The sequence below is a fragment of the Sinocyclocheilus rhinocerous genome, unplaced genomic scaffold, assembly GCF_001515625.1.
Source record: "Sinocyclocheilus rhinocerous isolate Xijiao unplaced genomic scaffold, SAMN03320098_v1.1 scaffold196, whole genome shotgun sequence".
Taxonomy (NCBI): Eukaryota; Metazoa; Chordata; class Actinopteri; order Cypriniformes; family Cyprinidae; genus Sinocyclocheilus; species Sinocyclocheilus rhinocerous.
Window position 1 is genome coordinate 1,204,161 of NW_015633546.1, and position 19,529 is coordinate 1,223,689.

The 19,529-nt window shown below is 37.8% G+C and overlaps 1 long non-coding RNA gene across 1 annotated transcript in view; it reads right to left on the reverse strand.

The window, feature by feature from the left end:
- Positions 1-1,495: 1,495 nt before the first annotated feature.
- Positions 1,496-19,529, reverse strand: part of LOC107744446 (uncharacterized) — a 65,977-nt gene continuing 47,943 nt past the window's right edge. Inside the window, exons 3-4 of the long non-coding RNA XR_001640477.1 lie at positions 2,827-2,928; positions 1,496-1,950 (exon numbers count right to left, since the gene is read on the reverse strand). This is a non-coding gene — a long non-coding RNA (uncharacterized LOC107744446). The remainder of the gene's footprint in view (positions 1,951-2,826; positions 2,929-19,529) is intronic.

A 19,529-nucleotide genomic window follows, 5' to 3' on the forward strand; every position in this document is an offset into this window, starting at 1 on the left:
CTATATTTGTGCATGCACTGCTCGCTGATGTTATAAAGCAAATGGTATTAAGTCTGTTTTGCTCAATTCCACGATTTGTTAACAACACAAGGTGACTAATGGCATTTTAAGTGTCTCTCCATCAGTTTGAGCTTTACTACACCATTGGTCTGTGTAAATACTTCCACACATGCATAAACAATGACCTCGGCTCTGATTGGTCAGAGTGTTTGCTCTGATGGAGTGAGCGGTTTGGCTTGGTGAAGCACAGACTGAAAATAGCCAGGCCCCTGGCGTGGGTTTGAATCACTCATGCAGTTTATAGGGCACTGAACAGGTTTAATGAGCCACAGATAAATCTGATATTTCAGTCATTTCCCACAACACGCGGTCTCGATGCCTAATAACGACTTAGTTCATGATAGCACCTTATTTAAAGTCACTCCATTTAAGTACGAGCGCAAACACTGGGTCCAGCTGCATGGATTCAGTGTAACTCACCTAGTTTCTTGAAACTGTTGCTGTAATTACTGCATTTTGTACCTTAAAATAAACCAGGGTCTGCAGGCCTAAAATATAGAGGCCTGCTGTCCTGAAGCAGCCAGTTCCCCACCCATGAGCCGGGATGAGGTTAAACTCACAGCTTTTACCAACACCATGTGCACGCACGTGTGCGCGAGCGCATATTAGCAATGGCAGTTTGTTATAGGGAGTCATCAGTAACTGTCCCTATGATGCCAGAAGCTTAATTAACACTCTCTCTCATTAACACTCTCTCTATACGGCTCTCTCTCACCGGTTAACTCGCTTTCTCCCTCTCTCTCTGCTCTAGTCTCGGCCAATTACTGAGCCCAAATGGAACAGCATTAATCAAATCTTTAGTGCAGCAGCATGCTTTGAAATATCAGATTACGCAGGGCTGCAAAACTAATATGTCACTGTCACCGAGCTCGCGCAGGCATTTAGAGGCTAGCATTAACAAGATGGCTAACGTCACGAGCGTCTGTGCGCTATGTGGAACGCCGCTCTAGGGGCCATTAGTAAGACAAGGAAGAGGATAGCAGAGGGTTCTGCTTTCACTCCGCGCTCATTTTTTATGCCCCCTTTCTTCTTCTCCTTCCTCTTTGTCTTCTGCTTCTCTTATTGTCCTGTCAAAAGGCTCGCGCCGCAGACGAGGAAGAATGGGCAAGACAAACGGCCTGGTGAGAAAGGCTCGAAGGAGATTAAGCAAAGGGAGGAAACAGAGGTCAGCGAAGGAAAGGAGTTGGTGCCGAAAGGAGGACAATGACGCAAAAAGCATGAGGAAGGAAAGAGGAAAAGATGAGTGAAATCTTGAGCGGATGGACGGACAGATTCCGGGTGGAAATGTGCTGACCTGTAGGCATGTGCGCCTGGCATAACGGCTGCTTCTACGTGGTGTCAACACACTTTTCTCAGGGTGAAAAAAGAGAGAGCGAAGAAAAAAGATGGCTCTGTGAGAAAAAAAATGTGCTGTTACACAGGGAGTTTGGGCGTGCTCTGTGGCAGGAGGCAAAATAGATGACAGTGTAATGATATTAAAAGCCCAAAGTTGTTAAGATGCCAAGTCAAGGCCCCATAAATCCAGCCAGGGCTCCCACTGCCTGTCCCCACACCGCGTAATTAAATCTGATTTATGAGGCGTATTACAGCAGTGAGAGATAGTTCATATTCCAGCTCTGCTTTATTAGACAGCCTGACAGGCGCCAAAAAATATTGTCGAAGTTGCCTCGGCCCTAGCCGCCAAAAAGCCTTGCTCCGCACTCTGTCTTTTGTTGTGTCAGTCCTCCCTTCCTGTGATGGATTAGGCACTCTTTCTCACTCTTTCATTCGCTCTCCATCTCTTCCCTCAGTCAGAATGTGGTGGAACAGCCCCTTGTGACACAGCCAGACAGCTTCATCTTCATCAGTAGCCCCCAACGCCTCCACGCAGCCCCTGCTCCCGCCCCCCCGCTGGGCCGAGAAGGAAAAGAGGGAGGGCACAGGTATGGAAGAAGAGAGCCGTTTGAGAAGTGAGAAGTAAAAATACAGGGAGACAAGGTTATTGTAGTCAACTAAAACAAAAGTAAAACTAAAACCATTGTAAAGCGTTTTTGTTACTTGAAGTCAAACAAACATTAACTTAAATATATAAATACATATAAATGTAAACTTATTATATTTTAAGCAAGTTGCTGAGGAACTAATTATTTTCATTTAGTTTAACTTGATGTTTTTTTCCTCTATATTTCAATTACCGCATAGTTATTTTTTATTTGGTGTCTGTTCTCTTTATTATTAGTGTTATATTTAATTTTATTACCTTAAATTATATGTATGTCTGCACTATGTCTGTACTTTCTGCACTAGAAGCTCCTGTCACCAAGACAAATTCCTTGTGTGTGTAAACACTTGGCAATAATGATCTTTCTGATTCTGATGTAAAAAAATTATATAGACATATTAAACAAAAATGACAAACATATTAAACAAATGACATAACAAAATTACTTAAAATTTAAACTAAAACTGCAAACTGAAAATAAAAAAAAATCAAACTTTTAATCAAAATTATATTAAAATAACACCAGAGACAGAAGCATGAAATCAGATGCATTTCGTGGCAAATTACACCACTTTACTTTGATTGGAACAAAAGAAAGTGAAATCTCAACATTTCTGTCTTTTCGCTGACAAAAACACTTCTGTCTTGTTGTGTTCTCGGTGGTTGTCCCGAGGCTGCTGCTTCAACAGGTACTAGAAATCTGAAGATCTTGTCTGATGTAGAAACACATCAAATATTTGAGCCAGCTAAATTGATTTTTCTTTCTAAAATTCGCTATCACTTACGCATTTTCAAAGAACCAAAGGGCCTCTCATAGTCACCCACACAGCTCTCCATTGATTAAACCCGAGAGACACAACAGGAGAGAAAACATCTCACCAGCAGACCTTAAAGATTAGAGAGAGAGAGAGAGAGAGAGAGAGCAAGAGCAGATAAAAGAAGAAAGGATGAGTGCAGGAGGGAAAAAAAACACCAGCTGATGTTAACGAGCTGGGACACTTTTATTATCATTATTAATTAGAGCTTTTCAAGCAACAGAATTAAATCAATACGCTGGAGTGAAACAAATTTCAGAAGGCCGCTCAGATCAATCAGGAAGGGTTTTTATCTGCGTAACTGCCACTGAGCTAAGCTCGTTAGTGAAACAGTCGTTAACAAGGCACTTGCGGCAAGAGGATAGATCTGAGCTATTTCTAATTAGGAGGACATAAACCCAGCAACCATTTCTCCTCTCTGATTAACTGTTAAGTTCATTTGTGATTTTACCCCCTCCTACTATCCTCTTTCTTTGTCTGTCACAAACACACAGACACAATCCCAATTTCTCATGTAGATCTATTTTCTCTTCTCGTCGGCTTCTCGCTTTCTCTCTCAGCCTAACCATTAAACAGGATTAAATGCTTGCAGAGATTCTTGCCTTGTGTTAAATGATTGCGTCCTTATAAGGGTAAATGAGACCATTTATCATGAGCCCGTCCTCTGGGTGCGCTGCAGGTCGTTAGCCATCTACCGTCATGAAATAATTAGTTTTACTATTAATGTAGCAAAGCTCAATGATCATGAGTGGCCACATGTCCCCTTACACTGGGATTAATTGTATTAATGTGCTCAGATGCTCACTAAAGGCCTTTAAAAAAGGATGAAATGTTAGCAGGGCTCTGAAACATGGAACAGTCTTGAGCAGATAATAGCACAGAAAGATTCAGCGCTGCTTCCCTTTTATATCGTCTTTAATACCAATAGATTATAATAGTGCATACTGATGATAATGGCTGAAATGGCTATATTATGAATACAGCTCTTACGTGGCACGCATAGTTCTAATATAATATTGTAAAACAGATGTAGTGCTGACTCTAAATTGGATTTGATATTATAAAAAAAAAAATTCTGATTGGAAAGTGCCATGTTATGTTGTGTTATATTAATAAGAATTTGCCGTTGCTCTTATTATTACTACTACTAATAGTAGAGGTGGGCAATATGACCAAAATCTTTTATCAAGATATGAGTAATTTTATTTCACAGTAATTATATATACAGTATATATATATATATATATATATATATATCACATCACAATAGTTATTTTTGCTTTAAATAAGGTCTTTATGATATCAACATTTTCGATACCATAGAAATTTTTGAATTCTAGTCACCAGTGTCAATATCACAAAAAAATTAATACTAGCCTAAATTAAAAAAATAAAACTCAAGCTCACTGAAGACAAGTAAACAGTCAGCGATTAAATAAGAATAAGAAACAAATTCCAAGCAACTGGACAAAAAACTACACTATCACAAATAAATAAGAAATGTTACATACATTGTATAAAGTAATCAAATGTATAAAAACACTGCATATTCTTCACTGTGTAAATTAGTCAAGAGTAGTGAGAGATTTTCTCTCGTTTATTGTTTGATTAACACGAATGACAGACAGCAGTTAGACTGAGAGCTGCCCGGATCCAACATACTGTTACATGTTTTATTTCTCAGCTGTTTGCTTTCACTTAAGACCTAAATTACTGTGTTTACGAGGATACTTGCAAAGACGGGAATTTTGACACATACAAGTGTATTTAACCATTAAAGGCCTATAAAGCAGCAAAAATAACTCAATACTCCCGCGCCCTATGAGCACCTTCTTCAATTACTTGTTTTTAAATCGCAATGCTTAAAAATGTGCACAAATGATAAGTTTTCGTGACTACGAAGCACAGCAATGTCACGTGAGCGTGTAACCGCGATACAGATGATAGTCCAAAATCTCTTATCAGTTGACAAATTTTTACTGGTTAATCATGTCTACTGGTATATCACCCACCCCAAATAGTAATAATAATAATTTCTTATTGATATAACATGATATAACATGGCACTTTCCAACATGTCAGAGAAGACCAATTACCCATAAAAACATCTCACTCATATCTTATAACATTGTATGAATGTTTGCCATTTCTAATTTCAAGCCAGTTCTAAGAATGATTGAAAACAATACTAAAACATAAACTGATTCCCCAGTTGTTATCATTTTTACATATTTTAATTAGAGAGAAATAACAGGGAATGAGTGACACCATAAGTGATCATTGTTGATGACCCAGTTCTTGAGGCAGTGTTATTAACCTAATGAAGAACAATGCTTGACTTGAAGTCCACAGCTGTTCCAGCCTCACAAACACCAGGAGGATGAGATGGAAAAAATTCCTCACAATGTCAGAGGTGACACTGTGTCTATGAGCAACCACAGAGGGGTAATGTTAGCAGAGACATAAAGGCTAAATGCTATTGGTGACGCTGGCTTTTTCCTATGAGCATTGTGATTAACCTACTGCTCCAGGTCTGCCTCTTGACCCTCTCTACACGCTGACCTCTACATCCTAGCACTCTTTCACAGCGTCTCTCTGCGGGCTGTAGCTGTAGTCATAGTAGGCCGCATCTGGGGCCTGTAATCAATGTCATGACACATTAGAAACAGTGACAGAATCCCCCCGTACTCGGTTGGAGTTTTACTATGGGTCAGAAACAGAGCCAAACTCCCTTCAGCATAGGATGTCTGTTTTTGTCCTTCATTCATCTATTGTTTTAGTGTGTAATTAGTTTCAAACAATATTTGTTTATCTAAATGTCTATTTAATCCAAGCCCAATTTTTATACATAAAAAATATTCAAACATGAGTGCTGCTTGCATGTGCACAGTTCTAGTGTGTTTTAGTAAGTCAACAGGACGTTGCTATGCAGTCTGCACTTATTGTAAGTGCATGGAAAGGCATTACTCTGTGATTGCTAGGATGCTGCCAATGATTGCTTACCAGGCCAAGTTAAAAGAGCTCACCCAGATATCTCTATAATGTTTTGTTTACATCCAAGTTATACATACCGAATGCTTAGGTTAGGGGTTTAGAATAAATAACTAAAGTAAGCATGAAATGGAAAGTCACCCTATCTGTTTTTTAAATTGATTTTATTGTGAACAATTCATCCATGCAATGATAGACTTCTCTCAGGTGATGTTTGCCAGACTTCTCCAATTATTTAGTCCGCTTAAACCATGCAAGCTCATAGTCTGATCTGTCTCCATTCAATCAACAACCGATGGATAGAAGTTTCCACCTTACATTGTTTTTCTTTTTCATACTCAGTTTCACTCAGATGTACAGTGCACAAAACAAAAGAGATCTGTTGCTACTTCTGTTTCATCTTGACTTTAAAGGGATAGCTCACCCAAAAATGAATACTTAGTCATCATTTACTCAATATCAAAATGTTCCAAACCTGTATCAATTTCTGAACACAAAAGAAGATATTTTGAAGAATTTGAGTGACCAAACTGTTTTTGTTCCCCAGTGACTTACATAGTATTTTTTTCCATACTATGGAAGTCAATGAAGACCAGTTTGGTTACCCACATTTTCCAAAATGTCTCAGTTTATGTTCAACCGAAAAAACAAACTCATAAAGGTTTGGAATAACTTGAAGGTGAGTAAATGATGACAGAAATTTTATTTTTGGGTGAACTATAACTTGGGCAAAAATACTGATTATTATTTAATTGCTCCAATACCAAACAATCCATTTAGCTAACTTTTCAGAGACATAACTTTGGAACTGTGAACAATTTTTAGTGCAAAAAAACTGTCAAACATATGAGTAATTAAATATCAGATTGTTAATAATATATACTTTTGTGTTGTTTGTAGTTCTGTTAAGCCTCTGGTTCTTGATGAGTCAAAGCAAAGTGTTTACTAATGTAGTAAACTTAGTGTGAATCATTACTTGAAGTCAGTGATCCAGAATCACACTCCAGCAGATGAGACCAATTTGGAAAAATTCTTACCCATCACTGATGCATTTTCTTATTCTTATTCTTTGTTCCAGATCCTACTGTCTGATTGTTGCCTAATGAATAGGCCATGTCTGAGTGCAAAGATCCTGCTGTACCCTAAGACAGATCGAACATCTGGACCCAAAAGAAAGATATAACACCAGTGTCATCACAGGCTGTGACTGCATAACCAATCCATCTGCATTACGAGCAGCACATGTGCGAGGGAGCTGAAGTGTGCCGTTTTCAAAAGTCTGGTTTATGTGAATATAAATACACTCGCATTTTTTTTGTGTGTGGGGGGGGTTCATGTGTGTGCGGTTGCAACACTCGGTGGCAATGTGCAATGTGTAACAAAGCCACTACATCACTGTAATTAGTTTTGTCATTCTCTCTCCCTCACTCACTCACCAGCTCTAATGTAATACAGAGCTCAGGCCAGGCCAGCAAGGCCATTAATGAGTCACACTGACACAGCCTCCAGGACCCCAGTGCTTTTTACTGTCTATCCACAGCCATGACATCAATTAATCACTTGTTAATCCTACCCCCTACACCGGCCTTACTGAGAGGGGGCAGGGGGCCGTGTATGATCCAAATTTTACCCATGCAGAAAAGCAGAATGGCTGACAGAGCTGAAAACAGACTTGTAATGAAATATAAGCTATATATATATATATATATATATATTCAAAAATAAAACAAAGACTCCATTATAACAGGGAATGCTCACTTTTCACAATCCAAGGAATCCAATCCATTCCCAATGGAATGAAATCCTGCCCTACATTTTTTTCTCTCTTTGAAAAGGCATCTCAAATAGACTTGAACTAGGAGAAACTGTTTAAACTCACTTCAAATTTTACTGTTAATTATGCACTTTAGAAACAAGAGAGATAAGCAAAGAACATGTCCTTAAAAGGTGTTGTGTGGTGTTTATTGTTGAGTGTGTACATCAGATTGTCTCCTCCTCCACAGTGTGACTGAGGGGATGCAGGTGCTGGATGGACTAATGTTGTACTAACAGGTGTTTTGGAGAGCCTGGCCATGTATGGGAAGAGTCGTCCACTGTGAATGTTGTGTTTATCCTCTCCGTCTCTCTCTCACTCACTCTCTCTCCCATGATAAATGACACACTTTCTTCGGGCTGACTTTTCACAGCACTGGAATCTCTCAAAGCCGTTAGTCTCTGACATTTTGTTCCCTCCACCAAAAAAAGGAAATGTAAAAGAAATGTACTCATTTCCAGACGTCCCTTTACCGTGTAGTGTGGAGCTTATGTGGTACGAGTGAATGCAAGAGTGATTCCTGTATCCCTGATCAAGATGGGTCATCATCACAAATTGAAATTACACAGTGAAAAAGTAGGATACTATGAAAAGTTGTGTCCTTTTTCCAATACTGAACATAGCAATACTCAAACTTAATTTGAAAAGTATTGATAAATGAAAGGTAAAATTATTTGATAAATATGCAGAAATTGGTTTGGACACACCTACTCATAATTTATTATTACTATTTTCCATATTTGTGACCCTGGACCACAAAACCAGTCTTAAGTATACCACGGGTATATTTGTAGCAATAGCCAAAAAGACACTGTATGGGTCAAAATTATCGATTTTTCTTTTATGCCAAAAATCATTAGGATATTAAGTAAAGATCATGTTCCATGAAGATATTTTGTAAATTTCCTACTGTAAATATATCAAAACTTAATTTTTGATTAGTAATATGCTTTGCAAAGAACTTCATTTGGTCAGCTTTAAAGGCGATTTTCTCAATATTTTGATTTTTTTGGCACCCTCAGAGATATTCATATAGTTGTATCTCGGCCAAATATTGTCCTATATCCTAACAAACATATATCAATGGAAAGCTTATTTATTCAGCTTTCAGGTGATGTATAAATCTCAATTTCGAAAAAACTGACTGGTTTTGTCCAGGGTCACATTTTAGAATAATAGTGAAGTCATTCATCTATGATATAAAGTAAATGGATGGAAGTATGTGAATTATGCAGTGACAAAAACAATCATATTTTAATCATATAAATAGAAAAAAGTTAATCACTTGGTCTCTTAGAAACAGTGAGACAGTGCTACATAACTAGAGAAAACAAAGAAAAAGGGCTGTGGCAAAAAAAAGTAAGAAAACTTCAACACCCATAATGCACTGAGCTCGATTAGACTAACTGTGAGCAGGGATATAAAAATGCGGAAGTACAATCTACAGTTTTCACAAAAGACCTGGATCTGTTATAAGTTCACCTGATGATGCATTTTACATCTTCTGGTGGACTGTTGCTGACAAATGAATGGGATATCTTGGTGCAGGTAACATAGAAAAATAATACACTTTGTTCCTTTACTTATAGGTCTGACGCTGCAACAATACAAAACCCCCTTTAAAGGTGCACTAAGCAATTTTTGCATAATGCTTTTGACCACAGTGTCGGACCGAGTCCCAAAACACACTTGTAGCCAATCAGCAGTAAGGGGCGTGTCTTGTAGTGATAGAAGAGAGCGCTTTCAAATATCAACATAATTTGGCATAAATCGCTTAGTGCACCTTTAAGAGCCCAAATCCGACACTAGTAAAAATCTATACAATATAATGGAATACTTGCAATTTAAATGTTTTTTTTTTAATTAATGCATTAAAAACTTTTAGAAGACAAAGATATTTTATATAGCACTGGATTTGAATGATTTTTGCAGTCAGATGGTGTGGTTACAGTGTCCATTGTCCAAATTTCAAGCATTTAAGCATATAGATCAAGAGGTCTGCAGGATGAGAAAACAGTGGTTCAGTGGATGTTATAATATTGTCTCATCTTAGTAATCCAAATGTAGTTGCTCAAAATATACAGACTCGCATTATACACTGCATGCAACACAAAACACATGATCTGTTTCATGTACTTAATTTCCCCTGCATGCTGTATAGGGAATACAGAGTGATACTACAAGCAACAAAAAGATTTAATTATTGAAATTTATGCAAATTAATCCAATTAATTTGTAAGCAATACTGACAAAGGTCGAGCTGACATTTTTTAATGAGTAACAGACAGTGTTGAATTTGAAATGTGTGGGGATGTTCTGCCATGCACAAAACACAGTGGCTATTTTATTTTATCAAAACAGATGGGTTTCTAAAGACTATGATCAATGGTTCAACTCAGAAAACAGAGTGTGAAAACAGATATCAAATCAATCAGAATTCAGTTCTTTGGAGTTTGAGTGATGGTGTAGTTGGTCTTTTTTATGGCACTGTATTGCATGCAACTTAATTTGAGCTGAAAATACAAGGTCCACATTTAAGGTGCATCACCAATCAAAAGTTGGGGATTTTTTGTTTTTTTGAAACAAATTTATTACTTTTACTCAGCAAGGATGCGTTAAATTGATCAAAAGTGACAGTGAAGATTTTACATTGTTATACATTGTTGAACATTTCCATTCATCAAAGATTCTGGAAAAAAACTAAAATCATGATTTCCACATAAATATTAAGTAGCACAACTGTTTTCAGCATTGATAATAACAAGAAATGCTTTTCTAATGTCATTCTAATTTCATTTGAATCATATTAGATTGATTTCTGAAGACTGGAATAATGGCAATTTATTTACATTTTTAATAATATAACAGTTTCTTCTGCATTTTTATCAAATAAATGCAGCCATAGTGAGCATAAGAGACTTCTTTCAAACACATAAAAAAAAAATCTTACCAACACCAATCTTTTGAACAGTAGTGTATGCGATGATACAGAATGTAGCGATAAAAAGGATGACATTCACTCTTACAAGTACCAACTAAGCATTAATTCCTAAGAAGTAACACTGAATCTTTGTAGTGTAAAGGTCATGTAGAGTTGGAGGTGCACTCATTCAGAAAACAGGCTGCCTACCAAAATCAGTCTTTCAAACTCTGACACCCACAAAGTCCCACCCATCTCCAAAACACACACGCACACAAACTTTATTTGGCCACAGAAACAGTTCCCCTGATCTGAGCGATCTGAACGTCACATAGCTCTCCCCGCTGCGGTCAGAAAAGTGTTTCCCGCTGCTGACAGGCAGGATAGATGACCTCCATTATACACAACTACAAATACTTTCCAACAGCTGAAGGTGCAGTAAATTATCCTTCAGCAGAGATGGGAGGAGAGAGCAGAAGACAAAAAGAACAGAGAAAAAAACAGGAGCGAAGGTCTAATATTTCAAGCTGGATTCCCTCAGAGAGAAGAATGGAGTCTTAAGTTTGTCTACTCTAAAGGTTGTCTAACAATAAGAGTTATTCCATTCTGATGACTTAAAAGAAAATCAATCAGACAACCACACAGAGTCATCTGTAACTGTTTGTGTGTATTAGCTGTTTTTCATGAGGCTGAGAGTTCAGTCTAATCCTCACTGGTTGACATTAGCATTAGCTGTTTCGCTAAGATACTCCACATTGTTGCCGCATTTTCATTTCTACCTGAAGTCTACAAATAATGTAATTCAGTTTTCCTGTGGCAGCAAAACTTCTGGTTTACTCTTGTATTAGTGCTGCTAATACGGTTGGCTTCTGTATAATAAACTACTTGTATTTTTCCCTCATCTGTTAGTCACTTTGGATGCTAAGTGCATGCTAACTGAATAAAATGGGAAAAAGTGTTTTATATAACCATTTTCTGTCCTCTCTCTGACTATTAAAGTTACACAGGCTGTTTTTGCTTCTGTAGAGACGGTTATATAGAAATGATCTCTGTTTTGATTAGCTAACCTCCAAGTACCGGTGTGTTTCACACAAGTTGAATATGCATTAATATGCTTCTGATATATACACAATTCAAAAATCTGTGTGTGGGCAGGTTTTGCTATGGTTGTAGGGACAATATTTCAAAAATGTCTCCAGAAAAGCGAAACCTGACCAAACCGCTTTGTGGAGAAGTATGTGTGTTTGAATGTGTATGAAATATGTAAAGGCTTGACCTCAAAAAGCTGGTTTCTCTGTGAAGAATAGCGCGTTCTCTATCACACACACCCACTCTCACTGTAACACTATAAATTAGCTACAATCCCTGCAGCATCAATCTAATATAATTGCTCTGATGCCAGTCGAGACAACAGTTCTGTTTACGAGACAGTTTTCTCTTATCTGTTCGTATTATCCTATTATTAATGGTCTGCTTCATAAAAACACTTACATTCATTCTGAACCCTCAAACAGTCTCCTAGAGAAATAGACAGTAAACATACACACTAAAGTGTCACAGAATAGCTAAAGTGTCTGGCTTTGTCAAACTAATGTGCGGAGTGTCACACTGCGATGTCAAACACGATCATATCAAACACACACTCTTTACCCATGGGGCATTTCATCGTGGCAGCTTGACAACACAACCACAGAAACTCAATACACTTGCTTATCAAGACTATCACTGCAAGTTTATGGGGAACGTGATGAAAGCAAAAGACGAGAATTCCTTTGATACGATGGCCTTTGCCACTATAACCAGATTTTGGCACTAATGGCATAATATTTTCCATAAGAAGTCACTGCTGCAGATCAGAGTCAGTGAGAGAGTTTGTTTTACTCAAATTTAAAAGCTACCCAGTGGATGTCAACTATTTATACAACCGTACTGAATATCAAGGCTCAGAAACACTACTAGATATACACTTCCTTTCAATTTTAGAAAGAATTAAAAGGTTAGAAAGACTTACAACAGTTTAAAAAAAAATACAGCTTACTTCGTACATAGAAGAGACACGTGCAAGTTGTCACAAAGTAGGACTATATTAAAATTAAAACTTCTTAATTTGACACACGAACATACCCATTCCCATAATCATTCTTATTGCAATTTGTATAGGCTATATATATTAATATATTATAGAATAAAAAAATAAAATAAAAACCGATATTGTGACATGGGCCAAGGCCTACTGGGGCATGTTTTCTCAAAAGATGTGTTCAATCACCATTTTTCTCAAAAATTTAGGTGTATATAGGAACTGACTTTCAGTATTTACTGAAGTACTGATCTTTATGTTACATTAAAGGGATAGTTCTCCCAAAAATGAAAAATCTGTCATCATTTACTCACCCTTATGTCATTTCAAACCTGTATGAGTTTCTTTCTTCAGTGGAACACAAAAGAAGGTATTTTGAAGAATGCTGGTGAACAAACACTTCCACTGTATGCACAGAATTTTTTGGTAGGACTATCCCTTTAAATCTGCAGGTATTTGGTGTTGTCTCGATAATGAAAAAGCATGTAAAGTAGTTTCATGTGTGAACAGAAAGAGCGATTAAAACTTTCTCTCTTTTTTTGGTCTCTACTTTTGCTTCTTTCATTTTCTACTCTCTCTCAGGTTCTCAGCCCTTAGTTTCCTAGAGAAGAGGGCTGAAGACAGATTTTAATGAAACTGTCAGAGAGTGTGTGAGTGTGTGTTTGCTTCACTGCTGAGAGCGTAATTATGCCTCTTCCCTTAACAGACAGTCTGACAGACATATTCTCTCCTCCCTTCTTATGTCTTTCCTCACTCTGTTCATCTCACAGGCCCCTTGAGACACAAATTAACATCGCATTTGGTTTGTCATCAGCCTTTGAACGACAAACACAGCTAAAACAGAAATGACCGAAAAGGACCAATGTTTTATTCTTACAGTAATGCCACCATAATGACCAACTGTCGTTCCCAATCGGCCGCTAAATCTAGAACATGCAATAGAGTCACTGAAAGCCATTTGTACGTGAATGGGCCATGTCAACATGCAAAGGACGACACTGTAAATCAACGCAAACGGATACGTAGGAAAAGGCAGAAAAAGAGAGGAGAGAAAAAGAGCCAAAAGGAGAGAGAAAGCAGAACCAATAATTAAGAAATACAGATGGGGCTTTACTTGAGATGGAGGGACCATAAATCCCATCATGTCTCGCTCTCTCTCACTCACTTTATCATCAGCGCTGTAAGTTTTTAATCACACTGAAATGATTTATTTTAACGTCAGCCGTGTGTCACCGCACTTCCTTTCATTTTTCAAATTGCTTGTGTTTTTTCTCGATGATAAATTTATCTTCAGACAACCCCAATATGACTAATTAACTCTGAAATATAGCAACCAGATGCTCGGGTGAAGGAAGTTTTACGCAGCAGCCAAAAGAACATGCCAATCTCTATATCTCACTCTCTCATTCTCTCCCCCTTACTCATTTTATGTTAAGTCAGGCTCTTTCGGCTCTAATGTGTGACCTGTCATACTGAGGTCCAGAGTAAATTTCCTGGCTACGCTGCACATCCTGCAGTTCACAGGCACTTTCCTCTCGTTTCCATCACCTCTCTTCCTTCTTCGCTCATCACCCCGTACCTAATAATCCTCCTCTGTTGCTCGCAGACCACAAATTTCACAGGAGTATTTATAATTACGTCTAATTTACCATTAGGATCAAAACATTTACACTAAGCGCAAACAGACTGGAAGCAATCAGAAATGACTGCAGTTGATCCCAAACTTTGTAAGAAAAATCACACAGTACGTAGCCATTAAATAAACAGTGTATTTAGACGTGAACATGAAGTGCTAAGTTGAACAGAGTCTTTGAGGGCAGTGCTTTGGCCTGCATGTGTGTGTGTGTGTGTGTGTGTCGCTGCTAAAGCAGAGCGTGATGGCGCCGGGCCCCGGAGGGACGCGTTGCTCTGACACTCTGACAGTTTGCCATGAGTGACGTGTGATCCGTACAAATTTCAGGACTAATAAATCTACCTGTCAGTGCGGGGGACTTGAAAGGGCTGAGGCCCTCGGGCTGAGCTTTAACACAACTCGTGTTGATGAAATTCTGTAGGCTGGAGAATTATAGCTGTCAGAAAAACGCCCACGTCAAATCTTGAGATTTTGGCTCACTCCTTTTTTTCTTCTTCTTTCTCTCTTTCCTCTTTTCCCTTGCTCTCTCAACACTCATATATCGCTCACATACACCCAAAGCGAACCCTCCATGTCTCTCTCTTCCTTTAGCTCGATGTAGAAAATGAGACGCAGACTTCTTTCATAGCTTGGTAACTATTATTACATCACTTTGACACTGTACAACCTCAGGCCTGCCAAGCTGCACCACATAACACCGTTCCTCCTCAGCTTCCATTACTGCACTTAAAGCGCTCACACACACACTCGGGTTGACGTCGGTGTTATCTGCGTCTGGCATGGCTCCGGTGACGTGAGAGCGGGTCCTGATCTCTTTTGTTTGTAGGTGTACAGGACATGGAGGATCGCTGTCAGCAGTCAGGGTTAAACGGGGGAAACGTGCAAAACGATCTCACTTTGCTCTCTCTGTAAATTCTATACCAATACACCAATAAATCACTCGTTCCTTCTCCTTTCTCCTTCCTTGAAGGTTCACAGTGTTAGATTTATTCCTGTTTGTCTTTTATTTTTGGCCGTGTTTGCTTAGCGTCTTCTCTCCTCGCGCTCTGAGTGTCCGCAGGGCGATAACTCATGTTGTTTGGACACTTCTCTACTGGCGCTGTCTTTCCCATAAACTCTATAGAGGGGGATATGAGGGCGCTTGTATTTACACTGTGGAGTGAAGAGTTCAGTAGTGTGTGTGTGTGTGTATGTGCAGACTGCTGCCTGGCCTGTCTGCTTAAATGTCAACAGCACCTTCCTTTCCTGCAGTCACTCATATATAGGACTGATCGCGACTCAAAAATATCTTTGAGATGATGCACAAACTCTCTGTCTCTCAAAAACATGTTCTAAATATTTTGGCATATAGGCCTAAATCGCAGACAAAGGTCAAAATATTGCATTGATCTTGTATATCCATTTTTAAATTCAAATTTAGTTGAATAAAACTTCATTTGCAAAGCTCTTGTAATCTATCTGGCTAACAGATAAAACTGTCAAATGTGCAAAATAAATAAATAAATAAAAATTCAAATAAAAACAAAAAAAACGGATACTTTTGAAAGCATCAGTATAGATGGGGTGAAAGCTGCAACCTAGTAATGTAATATCCCATCATTTTCCAGAAGTGTGTTTATGAATTTATGAAGTTAATGTCTTTCCTTTAATAAATAAATAGACAAAAAAAAGTCTCAGGTTTTTTGTTTTTTTTTAAACTGAACTTTTATGTTCCACGTAAGAAAAAGTGATATAGATTTATAGATTATCACTTAAATATAATTTTTTTTTTTTTTAAGAAAATCTAAAAAATTGCTAAGGAAAATAAAAGTTGATAATTATTTTCAAGTAAGACCAGTGAAAGTGGTGGCAGGGCAAATAAAGAGTATAAGCACTGGCCCATATTGCCAGCAGAAAAAAAAATCCTTATTGTTGTTGAGCTACCTCATAGTAATATGTATTAAAAAACACCTTAACCTCAGAACGTGCTAGAAGATGCTTTAGAAAATGTACATTATAATTGGGTGAGAGGTGGGGAAAAATCCTGAACCTGCTGCTTTTTTCCAAACCTTCCAAGGAAATCTGAATTCATCTGTTTGAAAGTCACATCTCATTCCAACTTTCTGCCACGCAGAATATTTATGATGTTTTCACAAAGCGGTTTCCCTAAAGTTTGACATTGACAGTAAGTCTAGTTAACATGCCATAAAAATGTTCTAAAAGCACTATTAAAAGGGGAGTTTCATCAAGTGTTATGAAAAGAATTTACCAAAATGATCTTCCACACCCCATTCAATGATAATGTCATCAGATAAAGGAAATGAGTAACTACTAGATTAAAGGCCGATCCCAGTCATTCATTCATTGACCTCACCCCATCATCAACAGGTAGTATTTTTTTTTTAAGAAGTCTCTTCATGTCTCAATCTGTCAAAGTGTCATGCAGGGTGTGTCTGACAGCGTGAGTGTTTGACAGAGTGTGTGATCTCAGAATTTAACGGGGCTTGGGGTGAGGACCAAACGCGCCGCGCTGCAAATCCCAGCAATGAAGTGATCTCAGCGCAGTCTTGATGAATCCACGAGTTCTTTGAAGACAAATTAACAACCGAAGTGCACGCACACATGCGCATGACTCTGAAACAGGGCTCTGGCTAACTACAACCAGACATGTTGCAAATGTGATTTCTGAGCCTAATAGACTGAAACTTCACTGATGGCTTTAAGCAGCTGAAACCACATTCTCCTGTTCCTCAGCCTCTTGACTCTTACGTGAACTGGGGAGTTTGGCCCAGGGGCATACAAGCATTTGTGTGTGTGTGTGTGAGACAGCAGGGTCTAAACTAACAAACAGGAACCAGGATCCAGGGCTCTCACCCTAGTCTCTCTCTCTTTCTGTAGCCCCGGTGTTGACCTCTAAAGTCCTGCAGCAGTGGTCATGACCAGAGCCTGCCCCAGAAAAATTTTAAGTACTTGCCCAACTCGCCAGCAGAAAAGAATCTTTATTGTTGAGCTCTGGCAACCACCAAGAACATCTTAGCAACCCCAGTAGTATGTTAAAAAACACTCACAACACCTTAATGCACTAGAAAATAGTTCAGAAACATTTTGATTGGGCAAGAGGTGGGGAAAAACCCTGGACTAATGCAATTTTTTCCAAAGAAAACATCATGCAGGTTTGGAACAACGTGAGGGTGATCAATTTCATGAGTGTGAATTCCAGGAAGAAGAATTTACTAAATTGCAATTCAAGGAAATTTAACACGGGTAATGCAATATGGGAAATAAAATATTCTTCCTCCTTGGTCTTCAAAAGTTAATTTCTTAATATGATGAAATGTATAAATTAAATACAAATGTCTATAGGTAGCATTTCAAACATGTCTAAAATCTTAGCCTATAAAATTTTGAATCTTCCAGGGTTTATTAACTATTTTCTAAAAAAAAAAAGATTTGTCAAGCTAACATTCACAATCTTTTATTTTTAACTTTAGTTTAAAAAAAAAAAACTTTAAAAAGTCTAGTATATATTTACTTATTGCCCATCATTCTCACCTTTCACTTTTAATTCCTCTGAAAAGACACTTTCTGGCTCACTGAGTCAGACAGGCAAGTGTGTGTGTGAGAGCTTCATTAGAACAATATTAGATAAAGACAGCAGGTTTGGGCAAAATTCAGAATAGAAGAATTGGTTCCCTTTTGAGGATGAATTTGAATTGAACTGATGAAATGTCATACAGGTTTGGAATGACATGAGGGGGAGTAAATGACTGCATATTCATTTTTGCATGAATTATCCCTGTAAAATATAAATATTTCCAGCAAATATAAAAATACATTGCTTAAAAATGGAAATTGTTTATATATATATAAAATTGCAATTCAAGGAAATTTAACACGGGTAATGCAATATGGGAAATAAAATATTCTTCCTCCTTGGTCTTCAAAAGTTAATTTCTTAATATGATGAAATGTATAAATTAAATACAAATGTCTATAGGTAGCATTTCAAACATGTCTAAAATCTTAGCCTATAAAATTTTGAATCTTCCAGGGTTTATTAACTATTTTCTAAAAAAAAAAGATTTGTCAAGCTAACATTCACAATCTTTTATTTTTAACTTTAGTTTAAAAAAAAAAAACTTTAAAAAGTCTAGTATATATTTACTTATTTCTTGGAATTACAATTGCCCACAACCATGATAGATAGACTGATGATTAAACGAAGGACAGATAGATCAATAGATCCATAGATATACATTAGCAGCCATTGGCAACATAGAATGAACAATGTACATTTCAATAAATATATTACAGCAGGCATTCCCAAACTTATTTGTCAGCCTCTTTGACCTAGAATATTTACTTGAAGTACCCCCATGAGATTTTAAGTAAATATTTCAATAATTTAACATTTGCATGTTTGTGGTTCTCTTTTATTTGTATTTAATTTACTTCTAGACTTTTTTATGATTTAATTAATTGCTAGTTTTCCAGTCACTGAAGAACCTCATGAAGTTTGTTAACTCAAGTTTGAGAAACCCTGTATTAGAGAACATAAAGTATATATATATATAGGAGACAAGGAAAGTAAACAGGAAACTTTTTTAAGCATTTGTGTAAATATCAACTTTGTAGAGCATATTCAACACAATAACAAAATCCAAGCTAACGTTTGAAAGTGCTGCTGAAATTATGAACAATCTGTGTGTGGGTGTGTGTGTGTTCAGAGTGACAACCAAACCGTGGAGACGACCTCTGAATGACCCTTCTATCATGCCTACTCAATCATACCTGTCTCCTCACACACCTCCAACACTGCTTGGTAATGCAACAGGATCACACACACACACACACACACACACACACTGGAAAAGCATGAGAGGGGCCAATCATACTAAGAAGGGAGAAAGTGAACCCCCTCCCACTGAGAAGTTCACACACACTCAAAGCGCTCTCAGAGGGTTGTGTGTCTGACCCGGCCTGTCAGTTGTTATTCATTATTCATCAGGCAGATCAAAGGACGCCCAGCAGGAACTCTGAGGACCCTGACAAGAGGCAGTCTGTCCTCACTATTGACAGGTCATCTCTCATTCCTTACTGACAAGGAATAGGAGTCACAGGAGCAAAGACACACACGCACTCTCTCACACACACACACACACACACACTTTCAAACTGCCAAACCCAAAGTGTGTGCTGATTCAAAGTATACAGAGTTTAGCTAGCATACTGCATATGGGTGTGTATCCTGGACTAG